Source organism: Leptopilina boulardi, unplaced genomic scaffold, assembly GCF_019393585.1.
Source record: "Leptopilina boulardi isolate dan_hultmark-lab unplaced genomic scaffold, ZJU_Lbou_2.1 LbouV2_259, whole genome shotgun sequence".
Taxonomy (NCBI): Eukaryota; Metazoa; Arthropoda; class Insecta; order Hymenoptera; family Figitidae; genus Leptopilina; species Leptopilina boulardi.
Window position 1 is genome coordinate 595,884 of NW_026137817.1, and position 18,857 is coordinate 614,740.

The following is an 18,857-nucleotide window of genomic DNA, read 5'->3' on the forward strand; positions in this document are numbered from 1 at the left end:
CACAGGAATAGAGCATTCCGATAGAACTCGTAGGGTCAAGGATTCCCTTCACACCTCCCATTTAATCCCGGAAGGAAAAGAGATGGTATATCGATGGGCGGAAGATTTTCCTGACATTTTTCACCTCAATGGAGAAAAACTCACCTGCACGCATCTTGTGCAGCATAGAATTCCGACCATCGATGACCAAGTAATCAGGAAGAAACAATATAGGTCCCCAAATGAGGCCTTAGAACAAATTGACGCACAGCTCTTAAAGCAGTTTAATAGCGGTATAATAGGCCACTCAAACTCTGATTACAACTCCCCTCTTTTAATAGTACCCAAAAAACTTGATGCTTCAGGGGAAAAGAAGTGGAGAGTTGTAATCGATTACAGAGCCCTTAACGAAAAGGTAATTGGAGACGCTTTTCCATTACCGAATATCAGCGGGATCCTAGATAGGCTCGGTAGGGCTAGGTACTTCACCGTGTTTGACCTAGCAAGCGGTTTCCACCAGGTCGAAACGCACCCAGACGACCGTCACAAGACAGCGTTCTCATCTAGAAACGGCCACTACGAATACCACAGGATGCCCATGGGGATAAAAAACGCCCCCCCCACTTTCCAACGATTACTTAATAGTGTACTAAGTAGCATGCTCGATACGGAAGCATTTGTCTACCTAGACGACATTATTATCTACTCAGACACACTTGAAGAGCATGATGTTCGAGCCCGACGACTTTTTACTAAGCTCCGGGAAGCAAACTTGAAACTTCAGCCCGACAAGTGTGAATTTCTGAAAACAGAAGTGGCATATCTGGGACATATTATTAGTGGCAGTGGCGTGAAACCAAACCCTAACAAAATAGACGCGATAAAAAACTTCCCAAAACCTAAGACCCAAAAGAACATTAGAAGTTTTCTAGGTTTATCCGGGTACTATCGTCGTTTTATTAAAGACTATGCCAAATTAGCCAAACCCCTATCGGACTTGTTGAAAAAGGACGTAAAGTGGGAATGGGGCAAATCACAATGTAAGAGCTTTTTAAGACTGAGAAAATACTTGTGTCGAAAACCCATCCTACAATATCCGGAGTTTCAAAAAAGGTTTAAATTGACAACCGACGTCTCAGAGCATGCCGTTGGGGCTATGCTGACTCAAGAAGTAGACGGTGTAGATTTGCCGGTGAGTTACTTCTCGAAGGTCCTAAATAAAAACGAAGTAAAATATCCAAAAGCAGAACGAGAATGCTTGGCGATATTATACGCCGTGGAGCATTTTCGCCCATACCTCTATGGACGAGAATTCACCCTGGCGTGTGATTTTGAACCAATCCACTGGATGTCTTATATTGATAATCCGGGAGCGAGACTCTCAAGGTGGAGACTAAGGCTCCAGGATTATCAATATAAATTCGAGTACAAACCTGGGAAAATAAATCGCATCGTACAGGCATTGTCAGAAAATCCGACGAAGAATAAGGCAACGACGGATGCGCCGCATTCTGATGCGAGTTCCGAGTCAGAATGGACTGATTCATCGACGAACGACGCGACTGACGTAGACAGCAAAACACCAATAAGTGACTCCCACCTAAAGTCCTCGCCACTCCGTGTATTACCAATTAAGGACGCGAAAAAGGACGGTGCGCGAAAGGGTTCTAAAGACGTAAACCCACCCCAACCCAGCTCTTCCTCTGCAGGACCCCAAACGAGAGCAACAACACAGCTCGAGAAGAAAACTATTTCGAAACCAACGCCAAGTTTCAAACTGCCTGAGCCCCCATTGAATAGCCCCACAATAAAATCGGGACGACTGACCACGGAGCAACGGCCGAAACTTCCCAAGAGAAGAGTGACCGCTCCCGGGCCACTTGGTTTTAAACCCACCTCCATATTAAAGAACCCCAGGAGCTCAACATTAGGTAACCGACCGGTAAGGATGCACGCTCAGAACCCTCAACTTCCTGGTCCATCTTCCAGAGTGGAACCCCCTCCTCGACGCCCAGGGAGACCCAAAGGCTCCACTAAACCCAAGGATTCCGATGGAGAAGAGCCTTATAAACCTCCACCGGCTTTGGGATTAGTTGACCCAAACGTCAGTTGCATAGCCCAGAGACTTAGGAAAAGGACTACCTCTGCCTCCCAGGCCTCAAAGGATTCAGCAATCTCCGACTCGTCTTCAGATGAACAGTTATCCAGCAGTGGAAGTGAAGAAGAATCGGATCCCCCAGTCTTCCGAAAAGACCATAGTGCTTTCCCCAGTGTTCCGATAGATCCAACCCTCAAACAAACCGGCACCCCAGACAATGAATTTAATCCTCCTGAATTCTCGACCCTCTCGCTCCCCTTGTTAAGTGATCCCTACACAGACGTTTATGTAGATGGCGCGTGTGGAGATAATGGTGGGACGAGACCAAGAGCAGGTATAGGCGTGTGGTTTGGTCCAAATAATCCTCTCAATGTGTCGCGACGATACAAGGGTCGACAAACCAACAATGCCTCCGAAATCGAGGCTGCCACGGTGGCAATTCATCAGGCCAAGAAGGCGGGACTCAGGAAGCTGAGGATTAAAACCGACTCCAAGGTTCTGATACAAGGCATCAAAGAATGGGTTCCGAAATGGCAGAAGAATGATTGGAAAACAAATGACAACAAGCCTGTTAAAAACCAAAAGGCTTATGAGAGGTTAATAAAAGCTCTCAAACACGCTGACGTCATTTGGGAACATGTGCAAGGGCATGACGGCATCGAGGGAAACGAAAATGCAGATCGCCTTGCCAGAGAAGGCGCACTCCTTGATCCAGCATCAGAATCAAGTTCTTCCTCTGAGTCATCTCCAGAAGAAGTCGAAGAGGATCTGCCTCTAGAAAGTATCGTCGTTAAGGGATTACCACGCCCCGTTAGCAGTGAAGAAAGTTCGGAACCACCCAGCGAAGAAGAACAACAGCCCCCGAGCCAATCAAACGTTGGTCTTGACGAATCAGTTCGGAAGTTCGAAGAATCCTTAGCCAGGAGAGGAATCGATCCGTTAGAACCCACTAATCACACGTTAGATTGGGACCATGAAGGACTTGACGCAACACCTAAAAGGCTCTACGTTTCGGAAGGTGAAAGTGACGAGGATTATCTGAAACATTTGAAGGCATTAGATCCCTGCCAAGGAGACAACGACGATATTTTTGCTGAAAGAGTAAACGACTTCCTGAAAGCGTACAGTCAAAGAAAATTAGGAGAAAAGGAAACATCTGTACCCCAAGTTGAAGAGCCCTCTTCTTCTGCCGAAATAACAAAAGGCATGCCTCAAATCACCGAATTAGACCCCACTACCAGAAGAAGCATCGTGCGTTTTAGATTGGACCCTGAAGTGCTAGAAGAACCCGAAGAGTGTGAGTCCCTGTTTAAAGGTTCCTCAGTTTCAACCCCAGGATTCTTTCACCCCCCAGGAGCACAATCAACCCCCTTCACCCCTTTCCAGAACAAGGGAACCCCTATGCTTGAGAAACGAGTCATGGATAAAAAAAGAAACATAATACCACGCCGACTACAATCAAAAAGTTCCGTGAGTGAAAGTTCAGTGAAGTGCGCGATGCCAATGAGTCCTTTCTTGGAGTTAAAAATTCCCTATTGTGACTCTCCCACCTCATCATCTGATTCGGAAGCACTCGAAAATGAAAAACCCGTTATTAAAAGATTGGATTTCACGAATGTCATAAACAGATGGACAGAACCACTGACGTACAAACGAGACAATTACGCCCATTTTATCTCGGAAGATTGCGAGCCTATCGATTCCATATCAAAACTATTAATAGCCACGGAAAAGATAGACATGCAGGACATTCGAGATAGTAGGCCTACGAAGGGACAGGTACATCTTACCCTTTCCGGTAAGTACAGGGTGTACTCGATTGTGATAAAGAAACGATATTCCGATGAATTAGACTGGAGAGACGTTATTCAGGGATTGAAAAATTTGAAACATGCTCTCGCGTTAGATAACCAGAATCACTGCCGAATGGCAAACTCCGGAGATCTGTTAGGCTCCCTTCCACAAAACAAAATGGCGGAACTCGTAGCAGGAATATTCCGCGGTGGCGACACTAAAATCACCTTGTGCCACGGGAAAATTCAAGTTCCACCCGTCGAACTAAGACCGAAAATAATATCTGAATTTCATAGTACCCTTATCGGCGGTCATAAGGGCGTGACTAAGACCTACCGCAGAATACGCGAGCGATTCTTTTGGCCAAGGATGCGAGACGAGGTAACTGAGTTCATTCGACAATGCAAAAGTTGCTTCGAGAATAAACTGTCCAGAGCCCGAACTCGCGAACCTATGGTCATAACGGACACGCCAGCTATGCCTTTCGATAAGGTATCCCTAGATACCGTAGGAAAACTCCGAACTACCCCCAATGGGAACCGACACATTCTTACGATGCAAGACAATTTCAGTAAATACTGCATCGCCGTTCCCATACCCGATATTAAAACTACCACCATTGCTCATGCGATAGCCACAAATCTCTTTGCTACGTACGGGGCACCCCGATGTGTACTCACAGATAGAGGTGGAAGCTTTGTGAGCTCCCTAATGAGAAAATTAGAGGGTATATTCGGAGTCAAACAGCTCACTACCTCCGGCTATAGACCCCAAACCAATGGAGCTTTGGAGAGAAGTCACATCGAGTTGACAGATTATATTAAGCATTACGCAAGGGACTTCGACGATTGGGATCGTCTGCTTCCATTTGCGATGTTTAACTATAATACGTCAGTTCACGAGGCGACCGATCTCACCCCGTATGAGTTGGTTTTTGGTCGAATGGCAAGAGTTCCAAGTTCCTTCCCCCAGGGACCAGAACTTGAAACTTATGGATCGTACTTGAGAGATCTTGTCACTCGAATGACCGAGCTTCAAAATATGGCGGCCGAGAATTTAAAAAGGGCAAAGTGTCGCTCTAAAGAATTTTATGACCGCAAAGCTCGGCCATCGAATGTCAAGATTGGTGACCAAGTATACACCCGTAAGGAAGTGAGGACGAATAAGTTTGACAATAGGGCAAGTGGCCCTTATACCGTGGTAGACATCACTCAGAATAATAACGTTATTCTGGAAAATGAATATGGTGAAAGGTTCGCCAAACATAAGGATAAGATATTGGTCACCTACTTGTAACCAATATCTTCCCTAAAACATCAATGCTAATCTTTAACTCAATTTTAGGGGAAAATTCTCAAGATGGAGGGACCGATTATCTTTATCCTGGCGTGTCTAACATATACCCTAGTCCTAACAGCTACCAATGGATCCAGCGCAGTCACCGATACTTCTGGCAGGGAGGAGTTTCAGATTACCCCACTGCCTATTAGTAGTGGGATATACTACGAGCACCTTGGCGCTGTTCGGAGGTCCGTGACTAACTGGAGAGTGACCGTCTTCCTGGACATGGGCCGTCAACGCGGATACATCGACGACTTGAAATCCCGATTGGAGAGACTAAAACAACACTGCGCATCAGAGAAGGAGTGGTGCCACGGGTTCGTGACCTATCACCCTTGGGAGGATAGATGGGAAATGGCTATGGAGTTGCAGCAGCAATTCCAGACACAAGTTACAGAATTGGAAAACAGTAGGAAGCCTCCCGTGAGAAAATTAACCTCACAATTGCGGTTGCGAAGAAGCGTGCCTCTCCTTGGATTTTTGGGGAAGATCGCTGGCCCAATAGCCGGTGTCCTGAACTATGACGACGGAGAAAGATACGACGCCATCATCCAAGATCTAAATGTCGCGCAAGCCAACTTATCTCATCTGGTTGGACGACAAACCCATGTTGTTAGGTCACAGCTCGACACTCTACACGCCCAATTCAATAGGCATGCTTCCCTGATAAATGAAACAAACAAAAAATTAGACATGCTGATCAAGAAACAAGAAGAACTTCCGTTGGTCAAGATCGAATTAGAAAAAAGAGATACGTTGTTCAATTTACTGGGAGCATTAAAAACTGGATTAGACCATACCATTCGAGTCACCCATACTATGCTGGAGGCAGTTCATACAGTCAGACAAGGAAAACTGTATCCTGGTCTGATTTCCTCCAAACAACTGGAACCTATACTCCGCGACATCCAGGATCACATTACTGATGTACAATTTCCACTACCTGGACCTGCTGTAAGCATCGACGAACTAGTGCTAATTTCCACGGTGACCATCCTGTGCGCTGATCACCAATTGAAGATTCTCATCGACATTCCCCTACTAGAAAAATACAATTATCAAGCATTAAAAATATACCCTCTTCCAACTATACAGGAAGCAATGGGTGATAAGGTGATAAGAGCTTATGTAAAGACAGAGTATGATTACCTTATCATTGATGAAGAGCAGCACACCTATCTCCTCTTAACGGAGCAGGATTGGAAATCCTGCAAATCAACAACGTCTTATCACGCCTGTTTTAATGGAGTCCCCATCTATGAGATGAAAGAAAGACCAGCCTGTGAACCTTCACTTCTCATAAACCCAACCGTTGACGTTCTGAAGAATTGTAAGATTCAAGTCACCAATAACCCAGAGTCTTTTTGGAAACCATTGACTACTTTAGCCAGCTGGCTGTATTCGTTCTCCAGGACAGAAGAAGTAGTAATCATTTGTCACTCTATGACCCCCATCAAAACGAGCCTAAACGGAACTGGAATTCTGAAATTGGCCCCAGGTTGCATGGCAAAGGCCAGAGACGCAATAATTCCAGCAACCGCTTCACAAGTCGGAGAAACGGAGATAATTTACGAACCTGATTTGCATTTAAATTTAACAGAACTGTCTCCAATAGTTTCCAACTACGGTCGTTTGTTAGCCACTACTGTCAACCATGGGAAAAAGGAGGATGTGAACGACTTAGGATTTTCTACCTTTGAGTCCAACTCTCAGACCCTGGACGAATTGGAACGACAACTTGAGGATTTTGCAGTCAAACGACATATAGGGAAAAACCAAACAATCCTCGTTTATGGATCCTACATTGGAATTTCCCTACTATGTATTCTCCTTCTGTTGTGCCTCTGTCACGTGCCATTGAAACATGCAATGATTAAATTGGTCAATTCCTGGCCAAGGAAGTCCAGAACAGGTACCATTAAAATCTCAACAGAGAGGAGAAGGGATAGCCTGTCTAATAGTCAAGACAAAACGACAAACAATGCAGATCCATCCAGCTCTAACGCATCCCCGGAATCAACGGAGCTATACTCCACGATTGAGAAAGGGGCTAAGCTTGCAACACCCGAAGACACCACCACACTGAAGAATAGATGACTAGCAATGCACGAACCCGAACGAAGCTCAAAGGATGTTCAACAAATCTGGGAGATAGATAAAGGGATTAACAAAGGCATCACAAGGGCCACATCCACCGTCCCATCGAAGACCACACTGAAGACTAGGATCCAGCTCCCTACACAAAATCTCCAACCGGCGTGAATCCATATCACATGTGGTATCAATTTCAGTCTGCAAAAAAAAAAAAAAAAAAAAAAAAAAAAAAAAAAAAAAAAAAAAAAAAAAAAAAAAAAAAAAAAAAAAAAAATATTTTATATGAAAATTTGAAATTATTTAGGAATTCAGTAAATAAAAAAAAAAAAAAAATTTTTTTGAAATTAAACTTTAATGGATTTACACTATATTAAAATGTTGTTGTTACATTCTATTTAAAATCGAAAGTTAAAAAAAAAAAAAATATGTTGAACTTTTATTTCAATTTTGGAGTATAAATACTTTTCGCCAAAGATCACAGTGACTAAATGTTGAGTTTAAACGACATGTTGCTACATGTCGTTGTAATTCGTACATGTACAGTGTAATTTGTTTTATAATTTGAGTAATACAACAATTTTTCCTTCTCAAGCACCGAAAGAGTTTAAATTAAAGATAAAATTAGTTATAACGGGAAAAATTTAAAAAAAAAAAAAATTTTCAAATTCAAAGAATCTTAAATTAATAAAGATAAATAATAGAGTTAATGCAAAGCGCTATCTGCACGCAACAACGTCGGTCGCGAGCCAGCTAGATTTCGTTTTTCCAGTTAAAAAAAAAAAAAAAAAAAAACAGAAAATTCGCAATTAAAAAAAAAAGGGGGGGGGAGAAACGTCTTAAGTGCGACTATTCAAGACGGTCATCACCGAACTAACTTACAGGGAGCTGCGTCTGGACCTCGACGACGACGAGCCCTTATCAAGGTAATTCTATACCAAAACATAGAATCACCGTGATAGAAAACACACTATAAGAAACACTTTGTAACTATAGTGTATTTAAGAAAAATTTATAATGTTACTAAGGAAAACGACTCTGAATAATGTAAAAAGGGGATCTGTTTTCCTGAAAGTCATAAAGTTAGTACACACCCTGACTTCATCTCCATCACGGTCAGTTTTCGGGGACGAAAACGGAACATCCACGGTGGGTTGTTACGGTGTAACTCAATTTTTTTATTCACCTATATCAATTTTTTTTATTACTCTTGAATCTTAAAATTAAAAATTTAATTTCTCTAATTTAACTTTTTTTCCATTCAATGGAATGCGACATCGGATAGCCTCCATGACTCTTAAATCTGTGTCAGCACCGTACAGGAAATGAAGTCAGGCTATTACAAATAAAATATTTTAAAAAAAAAAAAAAATAATAATTTTTTTTACCAAATGGTTAACTTAAATTAAATGATTATGACCCTCAGGAAATCACTAACCCTCCACTTCTACCCTAATTAATAAAAAAAAAAAGAAAGGTTAAAGAAAAAAAAATATATATCTTATATAATAACGTAATTGCGCATGGGCGCGATCTAGCGCAGCTCCATGCATAAGTATACCTTGTTTGCGCTGATTAGAATCTTTATTTTATTTTATCTTCGCGATAGGAAGATTTTAACGTCGAATTTGGCACCCGGGTGTCAAGAAACCAGTAGCGAACATTGCGGCAACATTCCCAATTTTAAAAACATGGAACGGCAATGTTGCGAATGTTGCGACATACAAAACGAAGCTTGCGGCATCAGCCTGAACAGTTTCCGCCATGTCGCGGCACTCCCAATTCAATATTCCCGAACAAATGATCTTACAGCTATTATACATTAATAATTTTGTTTATTTGAGTGTGTGGGCTATGTGTGCAATGTATGCAAACATTACAAACCTCGTGACTCACCTTGTGTTGTCAAAATTTTATTTTTTTTTACCGAATTGATCATAAATTATTATTGTTAAAAAAAAAAAAAGAGAAAGAAAATTTTAAATGTAAATAAGTGAGATAATAACAATCCACGTAAACAAAGAAATTGTTAATTAAAAAGAAAAAAAAAAAACCTAAAGGAATTACAATATTAAAGTTGAAAGAAATAGAAAATAATTCTATATGTGTATATCTTCTCTTGGACCTACACATGTTCGGGTGGCTGCCTCATTGCACACACACATATGACTCGTTGGAGATCGCAACAATGATGCACACATACATTATATAGCAAAGGCCACTAATACATTCTAGGCCTCCGCTCGTTGCTTCTTCTTCTTCGTCCAAGCGCTCCCTTTTCCCCTGGCCCCATGTGCATAGAAAACAAATGCACGTGCAATGCTTCAAGCTGAAATACATCTTAAAGCTTATCAAAATAAAATGGGAATTATTTATTTGAATTTAATTATCTTGTACCATTCATAATTACAAGGAGATGTTTCTGAAATGTTGAAGAACTAAATTCAGGATATCAAGGTGTTGTTGTTTGCGTCATGATTAACAAACAATGTTTTATTGTTATTAATTGTGACAGGTACAATAAACAATATTATTTATTTTCCTCCTTATTTTTCCACTTGGTCTAACAATAAAGACTAAAGAAAAATTTATGTATAATTAATATTTTAAAATAATAATTCCCGAAAAGTCTCAAATTCTGCAGACGATTTTCCGTTCTCACGCCGAGCGCGAGATCTCCAAAGTCAGCAAAATTGCATTGACCAATGGGCCCAGAAATTTTTCCCCACTTTTACTCCTACAACCACCACTTCTAATTCAAAACCCTCCCTAGATTCAGAAGCAAGGAGTAGAGGCTTGGAAAAGATTTCCAAAATTCGCAGTACAACTTTTGCTTTGTTAGTAAGCTCCTCGTGGAGGCATCAACGCATTGCGAAACGCCGGGACGCGCCCGTCTATTAATCGGCCCCTAATTTGGTGAATACTACGAGATAGTATTTAAATTAAGGATAGACGAAAATAAAATAAAAGGAGAAACTTCGCGAACGCGAAGTCCGACCTAAATTAAATTTTCTTTTAACAAAAGTAAATTCGAAATTTTAAAATTTAGTTTCATCAAACTCTTAAAATTTTAGATTCAAAATTTAAAAAAAAAATTCACAGACTGAAACTCGGAACAGTAGAAATAAAACAGAATAAAATCAGTGCAATTTCGCGTTTCATTAATTTAAATTCTTTTGTTTCTTCCTTCGAGTCGCGAATAAAAGTGTGTGTGGAAAGGCCATCAGAGTTCTGTAGGCCTAAGAAAAACAATAAGGTTAAAAAAACAAACTATTAAATCATTTTCGCCCGCTGAATTAAGTTTGAATCCAGCGGTAGGTCTAAGATTACAATTTGAGAAAAGAAAAATTACACAAGGGTGAGTCAGTTAAATTACTGTATCGTTCCAATTTTCTTTTATAACAACATTTTATCTTCCTTATTATTATTTCGCCTACTCTAATCTCTGTATTCTTCTTATACATTTATAATAAACTTTCTATAGCTAAAATCAATTGTTTTTTTTTACTATTCAACACTAACCACATATGTGCATAAAAGGAATTACACTCGTTAAAAATAAAAAAAAAAAAGGGTTGCTTGGTAGCTACTTCTAAAAGAGAAGAACGACCCCACAAATAAAAACAGGGCTGTACAGCCCTGGCAGCTTGGTCCTCCAGCGAACTGACAGCAGGCACGCTCCTCATAGTTTCTTTCGTTGTTTTGATTGATTAGTTCGACAAATTAATTTTTAAAATTTTAAACAGGTTTCTTTTAATTAATAGAATTTTAATTTTCTTTTCGGTTCGTAACAGCGCCCTTGATACGAAAATAACTATTTTGTGCATACTAGATACAAGGAACGAAGTTATTAAAGTAGAAAAGGAATAAATAATACCCAAATAGTCATTATAAAATTACATCACTTTAAAGCAGTATTGAAAAGTAATTTTTTACAATTCTGTTAAATAGTATTAAACATTTTCTATTTATTTATTTACAAATATACATGTATATTTCAATATTATTCAATAATAGTGAAATAATAATTATTATAAAAAAATATTTAAAAACTATTATAATTCTTACCTTCCACGAAGAAGTAGAATTTTCTTACTAACAAAAAATATAGTTTGAAGGCCTTAGATTTTTGATAAATATATTTGCGCATTTTCTTTGTAATCTACAAAAAATATAAAAATAAAATTTTATGTCTTACTCTTTTTATTTTAAAAACTTGTATGGCACGCATAAAATTAAATATTAAAAATTTATGTATTTTGAAATTTAAATAAAAATAATGTTTTATTATTTTTTATCATTACTATTTTTATTTACATTTTATTGTTCAGGAGTAACAATTTCTGAAACGTGCCACCTAAAACTGAAAAAAAAATTTTTTTTTTTGAAATGTTATTTTTCTTATTTCAATTCAATTTCAATTTCATTTATTAACGGGACATGCCCTTTCGTACAAAAGTACTCCTAAATTCTAATAGTTACGTAAGTAACAATACAAAATAGAAAATATTAACTAAATCTAGGTAGGCGCTATAGTGGTTAAAGTTCAGTATAAGTTTATACAGTAAAGAGTAACATAAATCAAATTACATTATTATCAAAGGAGAAGATTAAATTTTGATAAATTGAATCTGCTTTACCATTATATCAATTAATTTCAAAAATAATTGTTATTGTTCAATAATACTGATTTTCTTTAAATCACAATGTCTACATTTAGTTCTGTATGTATTTTCTTAAATCACTTTCATTGATAGAAATAAAATAAGTTTCTCTAGAAACGGACACAACCTTGGGCACCAAGTGGGGAAATCTTCTTCTTCTTCTTATTCTTAAATGACTTGAGGCTTAGCCAACTGTCAGAACAATAAACTTAGAAGACGAAAAAGTTCTAGAATACACTATATGCTACACTGTTGGTAATACAGGTTAGACAACAGCAAAGTAAATCCAGCTTATTGGAAATTGAGATTGAATCAAATATATTGTTCGCTTGGAAACGGACAAGTCGAGTACAAGGAAAATGACTTTGCCATACGTTGAATCTATTCATGAATCATAATAAACTCCCATGAGAAGAATACATGTGAGAATTGAATTCAAAGCGTATAGGCCATACATTGATATATATAATTGATCTCAATAGCAATTTCTAAGTTTCAATCGGAAAAAATAACACAATGGTTGCTTAAAGTAAGACTACCGCAGTCAGGCTCCCTCTGGGCAAAGCAATGAGAGACAAACTCAAGTTGAGAGAGAAACATCAATTGTACTTGTAGCGCGGGAAAATGTCAACACCGGGTTTCAAACACTTTAAATATACTTAAACCTTGAACAAGGGGTATACAGTTAAGATATTAAACTGTCGAAGACCACAACACTACAAGGTGACACCACAAATATACAAAAGATGTTTACATAGATCTACAAAGCATTGTAAACCGCAGAGGTCACAGCACAATAACAGTGAGTCGTCTCAAACTCAGATAAGACCAGAAAAATTTATGAAAGAACACGCGGAACAGAATGAAGTAATAAAATAGATTCTCAGAATGACACAAAAATTTTAGATATTTCACAAAAGGTTACGATGAGCGAGGGTAGAAGTCACACTCGCTTATAGAACAAAACTCAGAACTGATCAGGATTAGAACAAACTTCGAAGAACACATCAGAGAGCACGTGGTAGAACGAACGTTTTAATAAAAAGATTATATAGTTGCTTTCAGAAGCAGAATAAATCATAAGTATTTACTACACAGAACTTGACTAAGATGAACTAAAACTTGTTTGAAAAAATAATAGGTAGAACAAAATCGATTAAAAATGCATGGAGTGCCGGAACATATTCCGTCCGGTCACTACCGCTGCCAAGTTAGAACTCCAAGTGGGGAAATCACTACAGATTCTCCTTACACGCATCTATTTGGACTGTAAGAGTGGATGTGCGATTTCTAGGGGGGATTTTAATTATGGTAGGGATCCCACGCCGGTAGACCATTGACACATTCATTTCTCCGTCTACGACGGGTCTCCTAGTTCCTCCCTCACTCTCTTAATCTCCTCCCTCTGCATGACCGTCCTGTCATTCGACATCCAAAGATCTTCCAACTCCCTTGAACGTGTTGAGTCTCTTTTGACACTTACAAATTTTTTGAGAATTACTTGTGCCTTCTCTTCCGTCTCACATACAATCTTAACAGGGCGAGGCTTACGAGAAACCTGCGCATTAGAACCAATTCTAAATGTGCGTATATTTTCAAGATCATCTGTTTGAATGAATTTTTTTAATTTAGTCGTAACCACAGATTTCAAAGAACAACTATTATTTGACGAAGTGTCAAATTCTGGAAGATTAAATAAAACAAGATTGTTCTTTCTTTCATTTCGATCAACAAGTTCATTTATGCAAACATTAGTTACTGAATAAGAATCAATATTTGTATATATATTATATATATGTATATATATTATATTATTTTATATGTACAATCACCCTCTAAAATGATTTTGCAAAAAAAAATTTGTTGTTATTAACAATTTAATATTTTTGATTTTTTTTTTAAATTAATTTCAAAAATATTTTATCTACCCAGATAACCAGCGTACTAGTACGATGCAAGTACAATACGAGTACGGCGTACTAAGCGTACTAGTACTGTACCCGCCATCTACCTCCGTAGGGTACCAGGTACTGTACTGGTACGTCGTATTATTACGCTGTACTGGTACAATACTAGTACGATAAAAGTATGGCGTACTGAAAGTCTTTTGTGAATTAGTATAACGTATCGTTATTTTACTGGTACAATACTGGTATGCTGTATAAAGTAAAAATTCTATACCCCCTCCCTCTCTCCTTCTACAATAGTATTTTAATTATTTTAATTTATTATTAGAAAGGAAAATCTTTGGGAGGACTGAAATAATAATAATTCATTTTTATTTATTTTTATTCAATAATTTTTTTTATTTATATGATATATGTCTGTGCATATATTATATAAAATATGTAACTTGTATTCTCACTTATCTTAGAATATCTCATGTTTTATATTATTCTAATTAATTAACTTTATTAAGTATTAATTGAATGCTTGCTTGTATTTAAACATTATTTCAAAAGAATTTTAAACTTGATGTTTCAAATTGTTTTGATGTTGGGTGAAACATCTTATCACATCCTAACCTATAAATATGTTATATATGTATAAGAAAAACTATAGCGTCATGTCAAAGCAAGACAACATAAAACTTATAAAAATCGATAATTTAATATAAATTTAATCACGGATATTCAAGATAAGTACAGAAGCACAAGTTACAAACGTTAAAACTCTTTTGCTGCATCATAAACCACTTTTTTCACCAACATTTATTGCACCGTTTTCAGTGACGCGTTCATATTTGACAACTGTTAAGAAAGTGGGGTTAGGTTGGCATTACCAGCAAAGAGTCACAGGACGACGTACCAGCATTATACTTGTATCGTACGAGTATGTTGTGCTTCTTATTTCAGAAGTACGACGTACTGGTATTGTACTAGTACTATACTTTTATCGAGTACTCACATTTTATAATTCTAACAGTACGACATACTTTTATTATACTAGTACTGCACTGGTACGTACATACATAATTATTTTGTACTGGTATGAAACTAGTATAATACCAGTACTCCGTACTCGTAAATAACGATTAGTACGCTTGGCTATCTGGGTATCGATTTTAATGATCGAAACGGCATTCTACTTGTCTTGAATTATAGTTTTAATGATATTTTTTTTTGGGCAAAAATATTGATTTTTATTACAAAAAAAAATTGTTTATTTATAAACAAAAAAAATATCATTAAAACTTTTATGTATTCAAGACAAGTAGAATGCCGCTTTGTTAATTAAAACCGATCTATGAATTTCTTTGAAATTAATTTTTTTTAAAAAAATGGGTAAAAAATATTAAATTGTTAATGATAGCAACAAATTATTTTTTTTGCAAAATTTTTTTAGGGGGTTGATTGTACATATAAAATACTATAAGAAAAATAACATTTTAATAAAATATTTTCAACATATTTACGTATTTTACCTTATAATCTAGAAAAAATATAGAAATAAAATTTTATGTCTTACTCTTTTTATTTTAAAAACTTTTATGGCGGGCATAAAAATAAATATTAAAAATTTATGTGTTTTAAAATTTAAATGAAAATAATGTTTTATTATTTTTTATCATTAATATTTTTATCTACATTTTATATTGTTTAGAATATTTTCAAATATACAACTCAAAAAAAAAAATAAAACATTGAACTAAAATAATAATGAAAAATATTCTTTAGAATTGATCTAGATTAACACTAATCAGTTATAGTACCACAATGATATTAAATTTTAAGTTTGCATTTATTCGTGATTTGTGTAATCTAATGTTTGATACTTAAATTGATAGTATTATTTTTTTTACAACTACATTTTGAAAATTCGTGACACTACTATAATAATTTTATTTTTTCATTTCATTCAAATAAACGAAATTTTTTTGCAACTTCTTTAAGTACAAATTTTATTACAAAATATTGTTTTAAATATATCTAAAAAGAAATGATCAAGAATATAATTTTTTTAAACATATTTAATTTATGCAAAAAAGTACATATGCGCAGTAATGTACATTTTAAAGACGGTTTAATGCCGTTTTTGAAACAAAGATACATTGTCAAAATATTGTAACATTGAAGAAAATTATTATACTTTAAAAAAATTATAGAATATTTTCCTATAAATAATTTTTGCCGGCATTGAGTACATTCCAACTGAAAGAGTACAACATAAATGTTACAAAAATATACACACAAACGTGCGAAAATTAATCAGAATATTATTTTTAACTTCTATTGTAATTGTAAGCCTTTTATTATATTTAATATTTGCAATGCAATCGCTCAAAAAGCTCAGACATATTTTTACCATTAATTTTATCTTCATAATATGAAACTGTATTTGCTACTGTAGCCAACCAGTCTTTATGGATTATAATTTTATGACAAGGGGACTTCATAATTAAACAATGAATATTAGTTTGCTGAATAAAAGTAAATTTTTCCTCAATAAATCTGAACTTAGTTGAAGGAAGAATTATGTAATGCTTGGAATGTGCATCAATGTTTTTCACATCAATGGCTAAAAATGGATCATTCAGTATTATTTTAAAAAATTGCAAAGAGACAGGTATATGGGATTCATTTTCTTCAGATAAAATTTGAGAATAATAATCCCATTCACTACTGTCTTCATTGCAATAAAGAAATGCATTAGTTGACTTCATTCTCTGACTTACTTTAACGAAAGTGGTTTTTTGAATGTCATTCGTTCTTTTGCAATACAGTATTATTTGCTTGTTTTCTGCTTTTTTAAATGAATCGAACTGTCGAATTACTAAGCTATACATAGCTTTTTTTATTCTCCAAACATCAGGAGTATCAATATCTGTGTTTGCATTAGGATTAGACAAAAAAATTCTTATCGCATAATAATCGTCAAAGGAAATAGTGTCGAATAGTTGATTAGCCATATAATCATCAAACGCAGATCCTGGAGGAATGTTTATTAAACTAATATCTTCTTGGCTATAAATATTTTCAATAAGTTCAATTGCTTTCCTTTGGTATAACCCAATTTCCACATACGAATAAAACCTTAATTTTTCATACAACTTAGGATTATTTAGCCACTGTTTATCGTATTTTTCAAGAGTGTATCCAAATTCTTTGAGATCATTCGCAAAAACATTTAAGTCTTGTAGTCTAGAAAAGCTATAATGTTTTAAAATATGCATTGCGGTAGTCTCATTACATTTTTTAATAAGCTGATAATCTATTAAAGAAGATCTGCTCAGAGAGAAATTAAAATAGAGTTCTTTTCGATCAGTCGGAGAAAAATTAACTTTTGCCATTACTGGTTTCGTTATAAGTTTTGAGGTTTTCGTGACAATTTCTGTTGTAATTATTCCCTGAAGAATTGGAATTGCAAGTTGCAACGATTCCTTAATAGCAAAACGGCTTGTACTTTGTCGAAGAAAATCTTTCGAAAATTCACTGCCAATACTTATTGCAAAACTGATAAAGTTAGTTAGAAGTGAAATAACAATTAGTGCATCTGTTGTATAGTAAAAGGCCTTTAATACCAAGTCGTCTACGTTTGAAATGTTTGCAAAATTTCGGAATGGATGCAAGTGTTTAGTATGTCCCAAATCCATTTTCTGTGATGAGAAATCCGCGTGCTGATGTATTACTGTATTGTCAATGGACAAAATTAGACCTTTACTTCTGTTATTAAAATTCCATGATTTATTATCGCAGAATTTTCTAAGATTTGTAAATTTCGGAATGTTTTTATCAAAATTTTTTATGATCAACCAGAAAGACATGAAAAAAAGAAGAAAAGTTACCATATTGATATTGGCATTCATATTTGTGACCTTCTTTTTTTAAAAATTGGTGAGAGATGAGTGTGCCACAGATGCTGATGTTAATATGAATAAAAGGATCTGAAAAATTTTTAAATAGTAAAATTTAAGGTTATATATAATAAAATCGTATTCCTTACGTCAAGACGAATCGATCGATATATATAAAGTATACATTTGAGGTCAATTTAAAGAATTAATGAAAATTAATAAATCAAAAATTCACATTTTGGCAATAAAATTTTGCTTTCTCCACGAGGAAGCAAAATGTTCATGTAATGAACATCTGAATTTACAACTTGTTTCTATTTATTTATTTACATGAGGCATTTTACGTGTAATGTCCTGAGTTAAAAAATTGATTTCTCGAAAAAAAGTGAAACTTGGGTAAATTGTTGTTCTACGGGATATTTTGAGTGAAAATAAGTGAAAACAGCCAATTGAAAAATTTTTGTCTCCGATTTTTAAGTTATTTACATTTTTTAATAGGTATATGGATATACTTTTACCCCCTAAAATATTTTTCAAAAATAATATTTTTTTTGGAAATTAGGGGAGGGGGGTGAATGTTTTGGGTAATGAAATTTTCTTTTTGCTATTACTCGGAAACGAATAAAGATAATTGAGTGAACTTTGTTTTAAATTAAAGCTTAAAGTCTATATTTTCATGTCTAATCATAGCGCTTGTTGTAAAATTAAAACTTTCAATTGTTATTAACAATTTTTTTAAACAATTGCAATTTAGAATGTGTTCTCAATGTCAGACAAAAATAAGACTAGGCTGATTTGATGCGCAAAACTCTAACGAGTAAATTCAAAAAAAGAAAAATGAGTAACCTTTAATATTTAAAAAGTTATGAATATTATTCTGACGCCGCGAGATTAGCTCGCCGCACGCACTTCCAAATAATTGACTATTTTTATAAGTATTTATATATTTGTAACACATCATCCCCCACCCCCCAAACTTATACATTTAATTTATAATTTATATATTTAATTTATCTATTTAATATATATAAATTTAAGAATTTTCAAATCTTGGTAAATAGTCAATGGAAATCATATAGATATTGTCTTGACAAGC